Raw genomic sequence first — 20,950 nt, 5'->3', positions numbered from 1 at the left:
CCGGAGCCTGTGACAGTAGAAATCACTGCGCAGCAGTTGCAAACTGCCGCACGGTGTTTTCTTGCCACGTGCGCGGCCGCACACCTTATCAAAAATCGGGACTTTTTAAGAACGCTGTGGGACGCGGGACAAATTATTAAAAAGCGGGACGTCTGGTCACCTTATTCAAAGAACCGGAAAATGCCACCTCTAGCTGCCCCCAGATTAGGGTGGGACTGGGGATTTTGCAATATCCTTTCCCTGAAGCGGGAAAGGAATGGAGATTTTGCAGTATCCTTCCCCTACCACCCCCACCAAGCCATGCCCACAGAATTGGTAGTAAAAAAAATCGAATTTCACCACTGGTTTTACTTATCTGGCTGTTCCCTCTCTTTGCCCAGCCTCTCAAGGTCTTTCCCACATACCATTACCATTTTTAATTCAAAGGGCAATGCCAAATCTATGTCCTCTGTCTGGAAATATATCTGCCATTAATATGAATTTGATTCAGTTAGAATTTTCAAAACCAAAGTTAGTACTATGTAATAACATTTAGAAATGGCATCCCTTCCCATCCTCTTGGATTTTATCTGACACGTCATCGGTACAGTCTGTAAAAGAAGATTTGGCATCAGAAACGCAAATCTAACTCTCTTTACGTTATCAAAATCCACTTATCTGTAGGGCTTCATTTATCTTATTACTCACAAAATCTTCTTGCCAAATATGACGGAAGAACTATCAAACATTGTTATTGACATATAGATAGCAAATAAATCACGTTGTGTTTAAGGATGCAGTTGAGAGTCATGAACAGTAGATGTCAGGATTGTTCCACATATAAAGAACTTTTTAAAAAAACATAGAATCCAAAAATCTAAATCTTTATACAGTAACTGATGTCTCTAACTTTTTAGGTACAGTGGAAACATTGCCTAAACAATTAGCTTATTTAAAACGTAAAAAATGTAGGAATCTGCAATTAGGGAATTTGCACCTTTTGGAATTCAGACAATCTTTATTAGGAGTCAGCACTTGGAATTTGGGACTGGAAGGGACCTTTGAGATCTTCTAGTCCAATCCTCCGGCCAAGGCAGGAGACTTTATAGTATCCTGGACAAATGAATGTCCAGTCTTTTCTTGAAAACCTCCATAGATGGAGCATCCACAGCTTCTGGAGTCAAGCCATCTCTGATTAATTGTTCTCACTAGGACAAAATTTCTCCTTAATTCTAGGTTGGATCTCTCTTTAAGTCAGCCAATCTTAATACAGCTTGAAAGCTAAGTAAGGCTGATTTTAAAAAACTACTTGGGTAAGAAGCCATCAGGGGAAGAGTAGGAGTGGGGGTTGGGGGTTCCAGTTCTGATCACTTCATTCACATATTTATCTTTCAGTTAAAAGCTAGTAAGAAGACACCAGGCTCCAGTATCCAACAAATCTATACCTATCTCTACACGTAAGATGGTGCTTTGGATACATTTTAAAACCATAGGTGTGTCTTGAATTTACTTATTTTGAAGGGTTTCAAGAATATTAAGCTTTGAAAAAGAGCAAATTTGGGAGCTATAGAGTAGCTTGCAAGCTGAGGCGTTTTAATGGACTCTGTTTGAGTAATGAAAGTTACAATATCAGAGGAGGTACGATGTGCAGCACTTTCCAGAATGCCCAATATTTGCCCAAACCCCTTGCACACTAAATGCACAATAGATTTTTCCTTTGAAAGGAGGTAGGTGGAGAAAGATGCCATAGCAATTTATTTGACTAGCACTAGTGAATTCCCCTAGCAAAAGTTGCATGTATAGCTTTTTTTTTTCCCATGGTGGAGCTAGACATAAAATAGATAATGGTGATTTTACTTAATGAGGCAGCATATGGAGGAAGAGAACAGATGGGAAATCCTAAGGCCTAGTATTCCCCAGAATCTGGCAGAAGAGATGGAGTCCGAAAATAACTTGGGCTGATCTGCAGAAAGAATTAGAAACAGATTTAGATAAGGGGGTGTGTTAAAGAACCACATATTTCACATGCAGAAAAAAATAAAATGTAGCCACATTCATAGAAAAGAAAACATGTTAATTAGACAATAATAATTTAGATAGAATTAATCTGAGTCTCCTGGAAATGAACGGTATTATAGGGGAGAAATATGTGATGATCTAGAAGCTTCCTTGATTACCAACTTGTGAATGATAATCTCATTTTCAAAAACAAAATATAGAGACAGAGACAAATTAATTGGGGTGTGTGAGGTTATTCAGTTGGATAGCAGATATGAGGATAAAATAAGATAACCTTTATTGTCGTTTTTACTGGCCCACATTAAAAATGAAATTCTGTTGCCCCCTCTCAAAAGAAAGTATACCTCTATGCATATACACATACATAACAAACATATACACATGCTATATAAATTCATAAATATATACTGCAAAACTGATTTTGAATACATAGCAGAAAGAGGAAACTAGAGAGTTCACAAGCTTGATGCTATTTGGATAAAAATAACTTTAAAAGCAAGTTTATGTTTGCAAGGCATGTATATATAATAATGCTAGTTTATCATTTATTCTCCCCTAAAACAGAAAAGCTAAATTCAGGATAAAGAATGGCTTGAGGCTACTATTATAGCTCTTCACCTAGACAGTTTTTGCAATTTTATTTAGTTTGGTGTCCTTGCAAGAGAGGATTTCTGTTGATGGTAAGTGCAGAAGGCTTACATACCTCCTTGTTTCTAAATGAAGAGAAGGTTCTTTCCCTTTTTCTATAATTCATCTTCACGTTCCCATTCAAGAACCCTTAAAAATACAGAATAACAGAGCTGGAATTGACCTTGGACATCTTCTACTCCAACCACTAGAATGTTTCCATGCTGGAAATAATGGTTTTCCAATCTCTTCTTAAAAACCTCCAATGCTGTAGCAACTTCTGGAGGTAAGCCATTCCACTGACTATTCTCACTTTGAATGCATATTACGTCAGCTTAAATTTGCACCACCAAGACATACATCTTTTATTTCAGATAAAGGAGTTCTGGTAGAGATGTTATACAAAGGCTCCTGGTATCTCTTAAAAATTGAAAGATCTATTATGGCATAAAGCTTTTGTATTCATGTAGTGAAGTCAGGAATCCTTTTGGTAGATGCATTGACATGGATTCAGTCTTTCCCACAATAAGATCATTTTTCAAAGACTACAAGTCATGTCATTGAGCTTCCTGATTAGCAAATACTGTAGCACTAAATGCTAGCAATATTAAAAGGATGCTAGATTGTTATTAAACACTCATGCACAAAGTACCAAAATTTAATTTTGTTAATATGCAGGGTAGGAAGAGATCTGCTGTGACCAATTAATCTCCTCCTTTGGGCTTCTGCTTTGGGGGATGCCTTGAAAGAGCCCTTCCCATCCAGAGTGGAGTGACATATGCTAAGCCAACTGGAAATTTGCCATCCAATAGTACTGTTACAACTTAGAATTTGTGGAAATCCTTTAGCAAATATCTTCTCATATAAGAGCATGAATGAAGCTGAAGGACTCATTAATTGCTTCTCACAGTCAACAGGACAAAAGCTCAGGTTGGCTTGAAAGCAAAAATAGATATTTGTCTGCCAGCCAAATCTAGGCTCCAAAATGATCCAGGTTCTCTTGGTAACTATCTGCTTAGCGGTTTTTCCATATTAAGGTAAGATATTTCATTTGGTTTCCTTGTTCAAATTCTTACAGCTAAGAGATTATTGCACACAACAGATTACTAGATTGTTTCCTTTGATGATTAAGCAAAATTTGTTCCCCTTCAATTTCTACAGACCTATCAAAGACAATTCGAAGATTGCATCTGTTATCAATTTTCATAGATTGTATTTTTGTAATTGCTTAAACTTTGTCAATCAGAAAGCATATCTTAAAAAAGAAAAGATCTAAGATCCTCAAAATAAAAATATGTTCTAATTGGATAGAAGGTTTTCCAATAATGTGAATAGAAAAGGATTTGAAGACTGAAGAGGACACAGAGAGAGACTTTGTTAGAAGAAAAATTCAGGAAGGAAAATATTAAAGAAATGAAGCATTTTCAGTTTTAATTTTTTTCCACTCTGTCAATTAGACATCATGGAATTAGGCTGGCATATTATTGAGCAAACCACAGCTAGTGTTATTGTTGTTATCTTCAAACTGTTCTCAAGCTAACATGACATTTAACTTTTCTTAATGCAAGATTCTAAATTATCTTAAAATGTTTCTTTCCTCCTTATCAAACATCATTTAGCAAATTTCATATGCACCAAAACTCTCTTGATTTCTGTGCTGTGTTCCACTAGAAAAAGATTCCATTTCCTCCATTGATAACTGAATAATAAATTATGTAGTAGGTTTGAAAATAGTAGAGTAACATAGCAAAGTGAACCTTCCTTCCCTCCTTCCTTCCTTCCTTCCTTCCTTCCTTTCCTTCTTTCTTTCTTTCTTTCTTTCTTTCTTTCTTTCTTTCTTTCTTTCTTTCTTTCTTTCTTTCGAAGGGAGCTGTACAATCCTGGAATCTGGGAAAGTTAAAGATTATGGTGTATCCACAAAAAGTCCCTGCATTGTCCAAAAGAGGAATTGAGCAATGTGAGGAAGAGGTAAGAAAAAAATCTTCATATTCATTACTGAATCTGACCCTAGATTTTGCTCAATATTCATGTGAAGCAAAGTTAGAGTTAAAATTCTACTACTCTCAAATTTTTGCCATTAGGCTCTTCAAACAAATTTCCATGAAATTCCAACTGTTTTTATTGTTCATTTTAAAGTTTGTTTATTGTTGTGTTTTGTAAAGGGAAATTATTACCAAATCACATTTTTGTCAGAGTTCATAGACTATCAAAAGTGACAATGGGAGATAGGTTGTAATTGAGACCTATTACCTGTTTTATTTTTAAGTTGGATCTGATCCTATTTAAAACCTTAGAGATTTTAATATTTTGAATAATATTTTCATAGAGAGATTTTTAGAGAGAGCTGCAAGTAAAGATGACATATGATAAGTCTCATAAGACTGTACAATTCCGAAAGTCCATTTCACTTTGATTAAAAATCTGTCAAATTGCAGAAACATGAGAGAAGTCCATGTACATTTATATCAAGATTTGCACTTGACGTAGTTTGAGTGAAACTTACACAGCTCTAATATCTCATGAAAATGAAGAACCCTACTGGGCAGGATTATTAAATCTGGACGAATATTTATTATCAGTCAAGAGAGGTTTTGGTATCCCTTTTCTGGCATCTGATGGTTATCTGGATTTTTGCATTGCAATCTATGTGCCTGCTTGGATAATTTATTTATTAAACAAATTTATATGGCTGCCTAATTCACACACAATTGAGGAGACTTAAAACATTAATTTCCGAATGTTAATAGGTTACTATAACTAATAAAATCTTGGGAAACTCCCAGTCAAACAGGGTGGAAGGATCAAGCAAGGAGGAAATTAGCCTTGCATCTTTATAGAGTTGCAAAAGATCCAGGACTCACACACACACACACACACACACACACACACACACACAATGGAATCTTACTCATCTGTTTCCAAGAGAAGGCAAGCGATCTATGGAGATTCCTGTATACTAGGCAGAATACAATGAACTCCGCACTTGTGAATCTGGTCCCTTGTGCCTGAAATAAAGTTACTATTAATGGATAATTTTAAGAGATCTCTTCTTTTTTATGCTCTTGGGTCATCTTTGATAGAAGATGATGGGAAGCAGTGATAACTGTGAACCATGAGATATGAAATTATCCTTTCTAACTTCCCAGAATGCATCAGTTTGAAATATAAAAGTTGGGTTCTAGGTGAACATGATGTAGTGGTTACAGCTCAAGATTGGGACTGGGGACCAGATTCAAGTCTATCCTCAACCATGGAACCTCACTGGATATTTTTTGAGTCAGTCTCTCTGTCTCAGCCCTACCTCATTTACCAAGTTGTTGAATTAGAGATTTTGAACTTATGCAAGAAAGTTAAATTTAAGAAGATTTTACAGTGCCTTTCAAGCACCAGATGAAATACTCTAAATCTAATAAATGAACTGGTTATGGGTTTCCATTTGACAAAGGTGTAGACTAGTTAAGTGAGCAGAGATTTTTTTTAAAAATAAACATTGCACTCTTTGCATTTCAGACCAAATATGAAGATAGCATGAAATATGAATTTAGTGAATGAAGAGCCAGTGGTCTCCTAGAATAAAATAAGTATATTAACATAGAAGTTCCCTTAACGTTTTGAGGGCAATGTGAAAAGTGTATATTCTTGGACATAATCCTACAGAAATAATAATCGTATTGCAAAATTTCAATCAATCAATTCTTTCCTACTGATTAAGAGCAAACGTTTTGGGGAGTGAGCCCCACAAATAGGTTTATTATGAGAACATCAAGTTGATAGGATGCACTTTGCTTTTTAAACCAGATTACAGTGATATCAGCAAAGTCATTTGTTTCTGAGAGGAATTTGTGAGAGGAATTCACTTTGCTTGTACAGAATATAGAAATCCATTATATTTCCCTCTCACTAAAAGGGGCCAGAACCTGTTACAATATCACAGCACTAACGTGCTTCCTAAGGTCCATGGTCACTTCCCCCTCCCCAATTGATTAAAAAAAGCATCCTACTTAATGTGTAACCGAAATCTTCTGATTTTGATATCTATATTGGTCCTCCTTCCAGAAGATGTTAGTGATCAAAATTCAACCACTAGATGGAGTCTTCCATGTTAAATAGTCATCTTTTTTTTTTTTTTTGGTATTGTGTATTTATATTTCTGATGTATGTTTCTGAAAGCTTTCATTGTGGGAGGTCAGAGAAATAATAATTAATTGGTATCATTATTAAATGTGGAATTTTTCCTACCTTATTATAAGATTTTAGAACATAGTTTGAGAGTTAATTCATCAAATCCTGTGGTGCAGCACTAGAGTTGACCTCCAAGAAGACAAGGTTGGTGGAGAAAAGAGCTTGTTATTTGGAACAGAACATTTTTTATTTCTTTCTTGATTGTCTTCCCAAAAGTTATTAGCTTTTTACAATCATAGAGGCTCTCTCTGCAGTGTGAACTTCCTTTAATAGAGACTTGTGATTATCGTATCCTATGCTCACTTTAAACAATCAATACTAAGCAGGTTCCTCCTCTAGCAAAACATTCTGGACTAGTTGCCCTCTTAATCATTTTTTCATTGATGTGGTAGAATACTTTGGAACTGCACTTTTGGAACTGTACATACTGCAAACAAGGTTTAACCAGCGTATTCCTCTTACCTCCATACAGGATCACTGCTATTATCATGGATAATGATATTGACTCAACTGCAGTCATCAGTGTATGCCACGGTTTGAAGTAAGATAGTGTCTTATGTTTTGTTTATTTTATTAAGAGTATAAATATTATTAATGCTCTTGTAGTTGTCATAGTTAAAGCAAAGACGGTTTTTCAGTCAAATGACTTGGGTTTGATCCAAGACATCTGCGGAATTAAGTAATACTTTGTTCGAAACCAAGAAGTGATGATGTTACAGGCAAAGGAGATAACAGGGTTTCAGGTTGTGCATCTTGCCAGAAAGTGTACAGGAAGAGGCAAGCAGACTTTTCAGTTCTACCCAGAAACACTTTCTTGACCCACTGCGCACTTTTTCCGACCATCTAGATGTCTTAGCCATATAAAGATTCCAAAATTCAGAAGAGCTTTATCTTTAACCATATTCAATGCCCTCCCAACAGACATTACTGAAAGAAAATATATATTAAAAATCTGCTTTTTTAATCAGTCTATGCCAGTGATGAGTAACCTTTTCTGAACCCAAGGTCCAAGTGCGCCTACGGCTCCCAAAATCCAATGTGCATTTGACACCTCCCTCCACATGTTCCCCACCCTGGCATGCATGCACATGCCCCCCGGAAGGACCCTTCCCCCCTCACGGATCCCTCCCCCACACATGCGACCTCCTGCGTGTGGCCTGCCCCCAACGCATGCGTGGCAAAGACCCGATGACCAGCTGGCACATGCCCATGTATGGGAAGGAAAGCTGAACTGGGGTGCCATACATTCGCCATCATGGGTCTATGCAGTAGAGGAATGATTGAAATGATTGAATATAACAGAATAAGAAAAGAATAATAGGAGGAAAGAATAACAGAGTCTGTCCAATCTCTTCTTAAAAGTCTTCAGTGATGAAGCAGCCACAATTTCCTCAGCAAACTGTTTCACTGGTTAATTGTTCTCACTGTCAGGTTTTTTTCTTCTTCTTAGTTCTATGCTGGATCTCACCTTGGTAACTTCTTGTCTTGCTTTTGGGAATAGGTTGTTTCCTTCTTTTTTGTGACAGTCCCTTAAATATTGCAAAACTGTTATTATGTCACCCATTGCCCTTCTTCTCATCAGACTAGTTCCTGTTACCATTCATCATATGTTTCAGCCTCCAGCTCCATGTTATTCTGCACTGTAATTCACTCCATTACCCTCTTATGCAGATGCTTGCCAAGAATTATTATTCATATTCCTTATTAAATATTTACTAAATATCCTGGTTATTCTGTCTCTTACCTTAAGTTGTTATTATTGAGTCAATCTGATTTTATTTCCTTGACCACAGCCAAATACAAATATAGTATTTTCTCTAACTTTTTAAAGATTATTTAAAATAATTATATTTTTGCTTGTGTGATTTTTGTGTTTTATATGTTGGTCTATGACCAAATAAAGACTGATTGATTGAGTGTACAACAATATATGTGTGTGTGTGTGTGTGTTGTATTTGTGCTGATAAATAAATAAACATGTATGTATGTATGTATGTATGTATGTATGTGTGTGTGTTACAACCCCTGATATGCCCAAATATGGGAGGGAGCTCACTACTCCCCCTTTCTGTCCTTTGGTTCATTACAGAAGACCATCCAGGCAGAAAACCATATTTTTATTTTTAATGTTGACTCTGCTATGTTTATTTTGTATTTGTGCTGATAAATAAATAAAGGGAGACTAGTATAGATCTATTTCAAGCTCTCATTTAGCTCTCATCAGCTAGCCATACCCTTACTGGGATTTGAACCTGGGCTGTATTACATATTAGGCAGATGTATTAGCCACTAAGCCACAGGCTCTCCTCCTTATCAGCTGAGCCAGGGAAATAGGTATGTATTAGTGGCGTGTTTGTGTGTGTGTGTGTTGTATTTGTGCTGATAAATAAACTGATAAATAAACTGTGACACAACATACACACACGCACACACACACACACACACACATATGGGTGAAATACTTCGTATATAAGAGTGTATATCTGGGTGAAACATTTTATATCCTATCTCACCCTTATGAGAATAAAGTTTTGCACCAAAACGTAATCTTTCAGACAATGTATTCATCCATTTCCATAGCTAGAAACCCTCTCTATTTTTTGTCAACCCTAGGAAATATACACCATTGGATTCCATACCAGGTTATCACCATACAAATATAGTACAGACATTCCATGCTTGTATTGAAAATGTGCAATTGCTTCTATTTTTCTGATCATAATTGTATCAATTATAAGGAAATAAAATAAAACAAACATTGCTGAGTTTTAAGGAGGAATTCAAAACTGCAGGGGATGTTGACTTGATCATCTTCATTTCTTTTGCTGAGGGATCCAGTGTTATCTGAAGATAATTTCCAGGGTCACGTAGCCAGAATGGCTATATCCCAAATGCACTCGGAACACTAATCTTCCCACCAAAGTGGTACCTATTAATCACATTTACATGCTTAAGAACTGCTGGGTGGGAAGGACCTGGGACAAGAATGGGAGCTCAACCTATTATTCAGCAGTTGGGTCTTAAATCTGATCTGTCAGCTCGCCAGCTAACAACCTATGTGTCTTTGACCAATGAGCCATAGTGCCCCTCTGTTAATGGAAACTTACAGTAACTACCCAGAGGTAGCATTGCTGGGCGTGCTTTTTGTCCAGACTATTTTGCAAGATTGACACCCAGAATCCCTATCTGGATTTATTTTATTCCAGCTTTTGTGGGTTTCTTGGAAACATTCCTCAACTATTTGTTTATTCAAGTTGACAACGCATGAAGAATAAGATGGGTAATGATCTTACATTTCTCTAAACATGGAAATACGGCATCCAATTTAGGGAAGCGTTTCAGTAGACTGACCAAAATTTTCTCTAGCCAGGAGGAGGACTCTTGTGTGGTGCTGAAAAATTAATCATGATGACATATTAACCAAACAAATATAGGTTAAAAATTAGTAGAAAAAAAATCATTGGACTGCTTTATATAGAATTATTATTTTTGTCCAATTCAGCAAATTCAATGATTTTTAAATCGCTTCCTGCCCTGCCCTGTTCTTTTTCTCTGTTATTCAACCCCCCCCCCCCCCCAATTTTAAAATTGTGATCTCTTCTTAACTTTTTTGTCTTTTCTGTAGTACAAGTACAGCCTTGGCATCACTGATATAAGGATGAGAGTATCTGAAATTCTCAACTATGAAAATTTAGTAAGAAGACATGGCAAAAGTTATTTCACTTTTTGAATTTAAACCACTCCGTGCTCTGATTCAGATTTTCACTGTGTTCATGGAACAAATTTAAAGAGACATAGGAGATGGACTTATACAAGAATTTAACTTTTCCGGATTTGAGTGCAATAAAGCTGAGTCATTTGGCCTAGAAAACAACTTAGTTCAGTAACTAGATTATTCCAGAAAGTGTTTACTTCAGTAACTTGGTTGAATATTCATGTAGCAATAACTGGCTTAGAAATTTGGTCTGATGAAGATAAGATTATGATCAATAGATCATGAGAACTCACTTTGAGATCCTTTGCAGCATGGAGACATTCAGATCTACTGAAGGGCAAAATGAATGATGATGTTCAGTTATTCACATATGTCTCATTGACTTTCATACTTTTTTTTCCTCTTCAGACATTTGTACAAAAGGAAAACCATGTTGCAGAATAACTTAAAATATTATCCATCATTTTCCTCCTTTCATTCAATGCCTAGGAACATTTGCGTTATGTCCAGGACACAATCAAATTTGCAAAGGAATTGTGAGACTATAATTCTGGGGCCATAAAGCAACACCTAAAAATAAAGACAAAAAAGGAGGGCTAAATATGTATAAGCTAAACTAAAATTGAGGGGGGGGAGAGTGACCAATCTTTAGGATCTCCAGGACCTAATTCCAAGCAAAAACCCCTAGAAAGCAAGTCAGAAAATGAAGTAAGGAGGGATGATAAGGAAGACAAATTGAAACACCAAACAGGAGACATAGGAAGCATACCCAGACTCAGGCATAAAGATCTCAAGTGCTTATATACAAAGTCTGGGGAACAAACAGGGTGAACTTGAACTATTAATACACAAATGTAGATATGAAATAGTTGAAATAACAGAAATTTATTTCTGACCCCATAAAAGAAGAGGTGGAATTGCACTGTATGTAAAGAACCACTATATTGCTACAGAATTACAAGAAACCAAAGACGAAACCTCCTAGAATGCATATTGGTTAACATAAAAGAAAAAAAGAATGACATGGCCATAGGTGTATATTATAGGCCACCCAATCAAGCAGAAAAAATAGATATCCTTTTTGGCAACCAACTAACAAACATATGTAGGAAACACTACAATAGTAGTGGGGAACTTCAATTACCCTAAAATCCGCTGGAAAACTAATTCTGCACCAAGTGAGAAATCAAATAGGTTCCTGACCAACCTAGCTGACAACTTTATTTTCCAAAAGGTAGAGGAAGGAACTAGGAGCACAGCCATACTGGATTTAATACTTACAAACAGAGAAGAAGTGATAGAAGGAGTTGAAACTGCAGGAACGTTAGGTGAGGGTGACCGTGTCATACTAGATTTCAACATATTGCAAACATAAGCAAGAGAATATAATGATACCAGAGTCTTAGATTTTAAGAGAGCTGATTTTAGTAAACTCAGAGAGAACTTGGGAAAGATTCCTTGGATGAAAATCCTAAAGGGGGAAGCAATTCAAGAATCTTGGGAAACTCTGAAAAGTACTATCATAAAAACCCAGGCCATCACAATCTCACTGATAAAGAAAAATAAAAAATCAAAGAAGAAACAAGCATGGCTGCACAAAGATCTCTCTGACAAATTGAAAGACAAAAAGGACAAGTATGAAAAATGGAAAGAGGGACACATAAATAAGGCAGGATATCAGCAGATAGCCAGAATCTGCAAAGACGCAGACAGGAAAGCAAAGGCTCAAAATGAACAAAGACTTGCAACAAAAGTAAAAGATAATAAATAAATTTAAATATTCCAACATATAAATAACAAGAAAAAAATCAAGGAAACAGTTGGTCCACTAAAGAGAGAAGACAGCAAAGAAATAACAGGCGAATGCAGAGAGAATGCAGAGCTCCTTAACTCATTCTTTGCATTGGTCTTCACGCAAAAAGAAATTATAGCCCAACCTACCAGGAACATAACTGTAAAAGGCAGACTAGAAATAAAAGTTAAAATAAGCAAAAGCATAATAAGAGAACACCTGTCTGATCTGGATGAATACAAATCATCAGGATTACACCCCAGAATTCTACATCTTTAAAAAATCTTGGAGCACCAGGGAACTACCGGAGGACTGGAAAAGAGCTGATGTATTTCCCATTTTAAATAAAAGTTAAATAAACCAGACCCAGGAAACTACAGACCAATCAGCCTAACGTCAATACCTGGGAAGATACTGGAAAATATAATTTTTAAAAAACAGATGCCACAGTGGAAAAATCCATCACCTTATGTAAAAGACAGCACTGAAATATCAATAAGGGTTTTAGTGTCTTCATTTTGCTAAACAATTTTTTTTGCAGTAATGATTAGGGTATATGTTTTCTTAGTATTTCCTGATCCCTGCCATGAGAAAGTCTACATGTCAGAATGTCTGTTTATTATTATAGGTTCTTGACACAGATGTGATTTACTGTGCTAGAGTTTATACTTGTCTTTCAAGGATTAGCTCATCTACATTATTGGAACTCTTAATTCTTCCAACGTCCTGATTAGAACAAAATAATATTTTGACAAATACAGAGAGAATTTGGTGTGTAATTCCATAAGGAGAAAGACAAGTGAAATGCCACCACAGGGCATGTGAAATTTTTGTAAATGTAAAAATGGACATTGCCAGAAATGGTCATAAGGCAAAAAAGCTAAGAGTTGTTATCTTCTTCTGATATTATCTTTTGAGCCACTGCTGTAAATGAGAGTTGTGTACTTTTTAAAAATGAGGGGGCAGCAGGGGAAGTAGACAACTACAAAGTTCATAAATGAATGTAACATGAAGAAAGCCAAACACCAAGGGATTCATTTCAAAGAAATAGGTTTTAAAGAAATAGATCTGAAAGTAATATTCACACACTTTCTAAGTATCATTCTTTGCAAGTTTCTCAGGAATAAAACATATGTACCAGGGGCGGTATTCACTTACCTTCCGTACCGGTTCGCAAATGTGAGTCCCCCCCCCCCCATCCATGCATGCGCCCAGCTTTCCATGCATGTGCTTTGGCTTGAAAATGTGCCTAAATGGGAGGACATAGAGCCGGGGCAGGTGGGCGGAGCCACCAATGATTTCCACTACCGGTTCAGGGAAACTGTTCCGAACCAGCAAAATATCACCTCATATATGTATTTAGGAGCATACACTGGATCGAATCTCTGGCCCATCTAATCTAGCACTATGTTCTCATTATAGTGGAACAAGTTGCCTCCAGGCTTTGTGAAGGCTCCAACACTGGAAGTTTTAAAGAAAAGATTGGACAACCATTTGTCTGAAATAGGGTTTCCTGCCTCAGCAGGGGGTTGGACTAGAAGACCTCCAAGGTCTCTTCCAACTCTTCTTTTCAAGTGCACAAGCAACTGCAGAAGAAATCCTTTGGTCTCCCAGGAAATGGCTTTCAGAGAGTTTCTCTCCTTTCAAAGCTCATAATAATCCTCGATCTCCATGACATCTATGAAAAAACAGGTTTTCGGGGGGGGGGGGAAGGTTGAGGGAGCTATGTATGTTTAGCCTATTAAAAAGAAGGATTAAAGAGGACATGATAATTGTCTTCCAGTATCACAGAGAAGAAGGGAGATCCAACCTAAAAGTAAGACAGTAAGAACAATAAATCCATGGAATAGAGTTGTAGATGCTGCATCACTGGAGTTTTTCAAAAACAGATTGGCAGCCATTTGACTTGGATGGTATAAAGTCAGCTTTATTGAACAGGGGGTTAGACTGAGAGACTTCCAAGGTCCCTTTTAGCCCTACTATCCAGTGCTCTATGATGCTAGTCAAGCTATGAACCAGTGCCACTTCTCATAATGGCTAATTCCAAATGTGAATTATGTTTTTTTAAACCTATTTTTTTTTGCCTGTCATTATTTTTCCAGGACTGAATTTCATTGGGTAATCCCTCCTCTAAATAACCACTCCAAATTATTCGCCCTGTTTAGAAAATGAATGAAATGTCTCAATAGATAAGGGGAACTGTCAGATTTTCTATGAATCATAATGGTCACCCATTTCCAGAAGGCTATCATTCCTGCAACTTCAATATCCTCTATCATTTCAATTCCCTCGGCCAGGAAATGGAGATGAACACTGTGACAGGTAAACCTTTACCTTTTTAGTAAGGATTAAGTCCATGGCAGGTTTCTTGCTAATTACCTCTACAATCAATAGAAATCAACATTGTCAAAAACAAAGTCTGTATCAAGTTCAATTGCTATATATCTACCACTTTCATCCACCTCTATAACTTTAGTTGAAAATCTTTTATTTATATATATCACCACTCCATTTTTCTTTACCAAATAAGAGGCAGCATAAGATGTTCCCAATTTTGAATTCACTAAATACTTCTGGTCTTGCAACCTAATATGAGTCTCTTGAAGACAAACAACATCATTATTAAATTGCTTCAAATAATAAAACATTTTTCCTTTTTTGTGGAGAATTCAATCCATTCACATTCCAAGATAATAATTTAAACATCTTTTGGCCTGATCTGAAGCGTTGAGAGCATTTGCTGAAGATCTCTCTCCACAAGACTAATCTTCGGCCCTTCTCCTCCTCCCATGGCTCCAATTTGCTTCTTACCTTCCTTCTTGGCACATTGTGCTTGGGGCTTCCCCTGCTTGTGAGATTCTAGCATTTGTCTAGTCGTAGATCTAGTAACACGTTGTTCCACTGGCTTAAGTAATGGCATTTCAATGAGGGTCTTGGACAGTTCCTCCAAGAAAGAACTTAAAAGAAATCCAGAGGGGTCCACTTGTGATCCGCCTACAGCACCCTGAGCTTCCTTCTCTTTTTGCGTCTGCTTTCTTTGTTCTTCTGTCGCTTTCTCAAACAGCCTCTGCTCTAAGACATCCAAATCTGCTGGTGTTGGTGTAGATGTATGTGGGGGCATTGCACTTGCCTTGAGTATTCCATAGTAAAAGTCTCTTGCTTTGTCTATAGTATTCAAACGGTACCTCACCCCTTCATATCTGAATATAAAACCAATTGGAACATCCCACCTATACTGTATCTCTCTTTTCTTCAGCTCCACTACCAAAAAGCGGGTGCCTAGATGCTACCTTTTTTCATGTATGGTGGACTTGCAATAAGGTTAAAGCTTTTTGGTTATGCAAAATGTATTTAAGAAAAGAATACAATTTACTCCGCAAATGTTTTTATTGGGTATAACTAAGGATTTTACTAAAGGGGAAACAAAATTGGTTTTGTATATGGTCACCGCCCTGAGTCCTTTCGGGGAGAGGGGGCGGTCTAGAAATCTAATTAAATAAATAAATAAATAAATAAATAAATAAATAAATAAATAAATAAATAAATAAATAAATAAATAAATAAATAAATACAGCAGCTAGGTTGTTGATTGCGCAACATTGGAAAAAAGATTTTTTACCGACAATTGATCAATGGATTCAGAAAGTGGCGGGGTTCGCCGAAATGGCAAAAATTTCAGCTTTCTTAAAAGGTCAGAAGCAGGAGAATTATACACAGGAATGGGTAAAATGGATTGATTACATACAGAATAAATATCAGACTAGGAAGTACTATGTAGCCTTTAGGTAAGAATGTTTAGATTGACAGATGATCAGACTAAATAATATATGGGATGCTTGGAATTGTTAGAGTGGTGTATAGCGGAAGTCAGGGGGGTGGGTTTGATTGGGAGGTGGGGGAGGGTTAGGGTGGAGGGTGGGGAAATATATATGCATAATAAATTTAGAAGATGGGATTAATGAGATATAGCTACTTTAAGAGAAACCTATATTATGATTTATATAAGTTTAATTAATTTAGATGATGGGGTTATTTGGCTATTGTTACTTTAAGAGAAACTTATACTATGATTGTTGGGAGGTGAGGGGGTACAATATTTGAATGAGAAATCTATTTTAAGACGGGGGGAGGGGAGGGGGTACAGTATTTGTATGTGATTTACATTATATGGTGGGGGGTAAAAGGGGGAAAATTTGTTTGTATAAAACCTTTTCACAAAAAAAAAAACCATTGTCAAAAACAGATCATGCCAGACAAACATTTTTTGCTTTTTTTGATGAAGTGACTAATAGCAATAGCACTTAGACTTATATAGTACTTCACAGTGCTTTACAGCCCTCTCTAAGCAGTTTACAGAGTCAGTATATTGCCTCCAACAATTTGGATCCTCATTTTACTGACCTCAGAAGGATGGAAGGCTGAGTCAACCTTGAGCTGATGAGAATCGAACTGCCAAACTACTGGCAGCTGGCAGCTGGCAGTTAGCAGAGGTAGTCTACAGTACTGCATTCTAACCATTGCACCACCATGGCTTTTAAAGCCTCAAAAAAAGTAGCCATACACAAGGATTATTCCCCATGACCCATTAGCTTTATTGGCATAGAACAGCGATGGCGAACCTTTTTTGGCTCACGTGCCACAAATGGGGGGAGCGCAGGGGAGTCATGTGCGGGTGTGCCGCACCCATAATGCAATGCGCGTGCCCCCCCAGTGTGCATGCACGCACAACGTGCGACCCCCCCATTTTTACATGCTATTTTCGCCCTCCGCAGGCTCCAGAGGCTTTATAGGAGCCTGGGGAGGGCGAAAAGAGCCTCCCCTGCCCTCCCGGAGGCCCTCCGGAGGCTTCAGGGACTATCCGGAGGCTTCCCTGAAGCCTTCGAAATGCTTAAAATGACCCTCCGTGCAAACCGGAAGTCACTTCCAGTTTTCTTGGAGGATCATTTTAAGTGCTCCGAAGGCGTCAGGGAAGCCTCCGGACCGTCCCTGAAGCCTTCGAAATGCTTAAAATGACCCTCCGTGCAAACCGGAAGTCACTTCCAGTTTTTTCGGAGGATCGTTTTAAGCGCTCCGAAGGCATCAGGGAAGCTTCCGGACCGTCCCTGAAGCCTTCGGAATGCTTAAAATGACCCTCCGAGCAAACCGGAAGTCACTTCTGGTTTGCTCGAAGGGTTGTTTTAAGCGTTCCGAAGGCTTCAGGGAAGCCTCCGGACCGTCCCTAAACCTCCAGAGGCCCTAAGGGAGGGCGGGGGAGGCTCTTTTCACCCTCCCGAGGCTCCTATAAAGCCTCTGGAGCCTGGGGAGAGTGAAAAATGGTTTTTAAAAAGGTGAACCCAGCTGGCCAGTGCACGCATGCGCGCTGGCCAGCTGACAGGGCAGTGCCTCACATGCCCTGACAAATGGCTCTGTGTGCCACCTGTGGCACGCGTGCCATAGGTTTACCATCACTGGCATAGAATTAAAGAGAACTTTCCTGAGAGTGAGAACAATTAATCAGTGCAATGGATTGCCTCTAGAAATGGTGGGTGCTCCATAGTGGAGGGTTTCAAGAAGAGACTGAACAGATATTTTTCTGGAATGGTTCCAAAGACTTTAATCTGACCCTTCTTGCTTTGATGCCTACTTTCCAAGAAAAATAAGACTTTAATCCTAGTGCAACAATACTCTAAGTCTATTTGAAATGGCTGCTGACAGTTATGGAATATTGTGGTTTGGCAAGGAGCCACTTCTTCTCAAGTACAGTAAAGTATCATCCTCTTGTCCAGGTGGGAACTCACATAAACTTTTAATTTTTTTACTGACAGCTCATAAGTGACAAATGAAGCCTTGTTCTTCTTCCCTTACTCTCGATGTTGTGACTCAAGAGGACTTTTGGTAAGCAATCTGCAAAGTCCATATCCACACAAACATTGCGTCCAGGACACCCAGTTTTAAGTCTCCAGTTTCTATGCACCCCACTGCATGACTTTGGACAATTATCTTTCTCAGCCCAGCCTAACTCACAATATTGGAGCTGTGTGTATAAATTGAGAGGTGAACTATATATATGTTCTTGAGGTCCCTGGAGAAAAGGTGGAAGATTAATATTAGAGAATAATAGAGATTCTCAATTGCAGCTCTTATGCAACAATTTTAAATTTGAAACAAGTTTTCTGTTTATGTTTCTTCTCTTTGACCAGAACAATATTGTTTGATTTAGTTGTTAACAACTTTTAGCATACAACAAAGGAACAGGAAGTAAAAGACAAAAGCTACAAATAAATAGAAACAAAAAGGAAAAATATAATTGTTCTAAACTATCTAAACAAGATTAAATACTAAGTTATGGTGTAGAAACTACAGAACAGGTTGAACTGATAATAACATCTTGTGATAAAACAAAGCAGAATGAGCAGGATATTTAGTAAAAATAAAAATATGGTGGATATAAAAAGTCTACACATCTTAATAAAATTCCAGGTGTTTTACTTTTATACCATGCAGTTACATATGTTTTATTTATCTATGTATGCGTTTTTCAATTTCCTCTATGAAAACTAGCATTTGTGCTTTTCTCTTAAAATGAAATAGAACATCTGCTGTCTAGGAGTCTAAAAATACCCAAGTTAAATAGAAATGTCAATGAGAGAATTGTATCAGGAACATTAATGTTTTCCAGTACCCTTTTTCTTATATTTTAAATTGAGGATTCCTTGATGCTCTCTGAAATTGGTTATTTTCTTGCAGAGATTTCATTACAAAAACTTCTACACAATACTTGGAGTTCTCTGGGCAGTTTGCAAATTAAAAACTGAAAATATAGGGAAAGGACAGTAATATAGAAAAGAGTAAGCAGCAAAGAACTTCAGATCATGATCCTAGGTAACTGAATTCAAGATTAATGGAACGGCTGATTGTGAGAGGGGCTTGGGTAGCTTCAGTCTTCTCCCCCCACCCTTTCTATATTTTTTTCTCCCAAGTTTTATTCTTTATTTTAGAAGATTGCAAAATATGAACAGAGTGCCAGAATATACAATACTTGCACACAGCCCTTGTACACCAAATGGAAGATAGATTTCTGCTTTGAAAAGTTTGCTAAGACAAATTTCCATTCACATACTTGAACAAAAAGCAGATAGAAAAAAAAGAGATAACAATTTCTTTGACTAACACGAGTGAATTCCCCAAACAAAAGTGCCATATATAAATTTTCTTTTCATAGTGGGGGTAGACAAAGAATAGAAAATGATGATTTTACCAATGAGGGAGTATGTGGGGGAAGAGAATTTGGAAGAAGAAATGGAGAAACAAATTAACTTGAACTTAGCTAAAGAAAGAATTAGAAACAAATTTAGATAAGGGAGCATGTTAGATATAAGAACCAGATAGTAATTTTTCATATATTGTTGTGATGAACAACTAAAAATTATTTACACAGAGAATTTGCTTATGGGGTATTTATCTTATAATTGTCAGTCAATAAACTTACTTATGATTGACCAATCATAAAAAGAAAAATATTCTAGCTCTAGCAAATAAAATAAAATTAAATATTATAATAGTGAAATTGATATAGTCAAAGAACAGCATGTTTTACATGTAGTGAAGTAAAATGTAGCCACATTCATAAAAAAGAAAACATGTTGCTCAGACAATAATAATTTAGATAGAATTAATCTTGTTGCCTGGAAATGAATAGATGAACGTTTTGTTAATCAATTAAATGTTGGTAGTAAACATACCACAATAGTAATGGTAGACTTTAACCACCCTATATCAACTGGGAGACGAACTCTGTAGCAAGTGGGAAATCTAACAGATTCCTAACAAACCTAGCTGACTTTGTCATCCAAAAGGTAGAGGAGGGAACCAGAGGAAAAACTATACTAATTCTTACCAATAGAGAAGAAGTGATTGAGGGAGTTGAAATTGCTGGAACTTTGGGTGAGTGTTATCACATCATTTTGGAATTCAATGCAATGCAAACACAAGCAATGGAGTATAATCCAACCAGCCTCTTAAGATTATGCTAAGTTATGATCTCTTCTTCAGAAGCAAAATTTGAGAAACACAAAGAGAAATTAGGGGTTTGAGATTGCTCAATTGGATAGCAGCTATGATGAATGACCTCAATCCTGGAATTCTGTATTTTTAAATGTTATTTGATCTTTCTAAAACGAAACCAAGTTCTCACTTCAAGAAAGCTCATTGGATTCTAAATCATATTCGGCATTAAACAGAGATAAGAAAAGCATTAAAGTCAGGCATATATTTGGAGATGGAGGCATATATTGTAATACTGGTTTATCATTTATTCTCCCCTTTGTTTTTAAATGAAGAGAAATTCCTTCCCTTTGTCTGTGGTTTATCTTTCCCATTCAAAAACCCTTTAAAGAATACAGAATTACAGAGTTGGAAGGGATCTTGGACTTCTTCTACTTCAATACCCTGTCCAACCAGGAGACTTTGTATCATGATTGTCCAATCTCTTTAAAAACCTCCAGTGCTGTAGCACCTACAGCTTCTGAAGGCAAGCCAGTCCACTGAATTGCACTTTGAATGCATATTATGCCAATTGAAATTGGCAACATCTACACATAAATCTTCTATTTCAGAAAATGGAGGGGCTCGTGGAGGTGCAAAGGCTCAAAAACTGA

The 20,950-nt window shown here is 37.1% G+C and overlaps 1 protein-coding gene across 1 annotated transcript in view; it reads left to right on the top strand.

Moving 5' to 3' along the window:
- The window catches only part of LOC309395980 (zinc metalloproteinase-disintegrin-like ohanin), a gene marked incomplete at both ends in the record, with an annotated part of 96,645 nt that overhangs the window by 42,892 nt on the left and 32,803 nt on the right, over nt 1-20,950 (top strand). The gene's annotated exons all lie outside the window — the stretch shown is intronic.

This window comes from Natrix helvetica (genome assembly GCF_964273705.1).
Source record: "Natrix helvetica genome assembly, chromosome: 8".
Lineage (NCBI taxonomy): Eukaryota > Metazoa > Chordata > Lepidosauria > Squamata > Natricidae > Natrix > Natrix helvetica.
The sequence above is the reverse complement of the archived record's forward strand: the minus strand, read 5'-3'. Positions and strand labels throughout refer to the sequence as shown.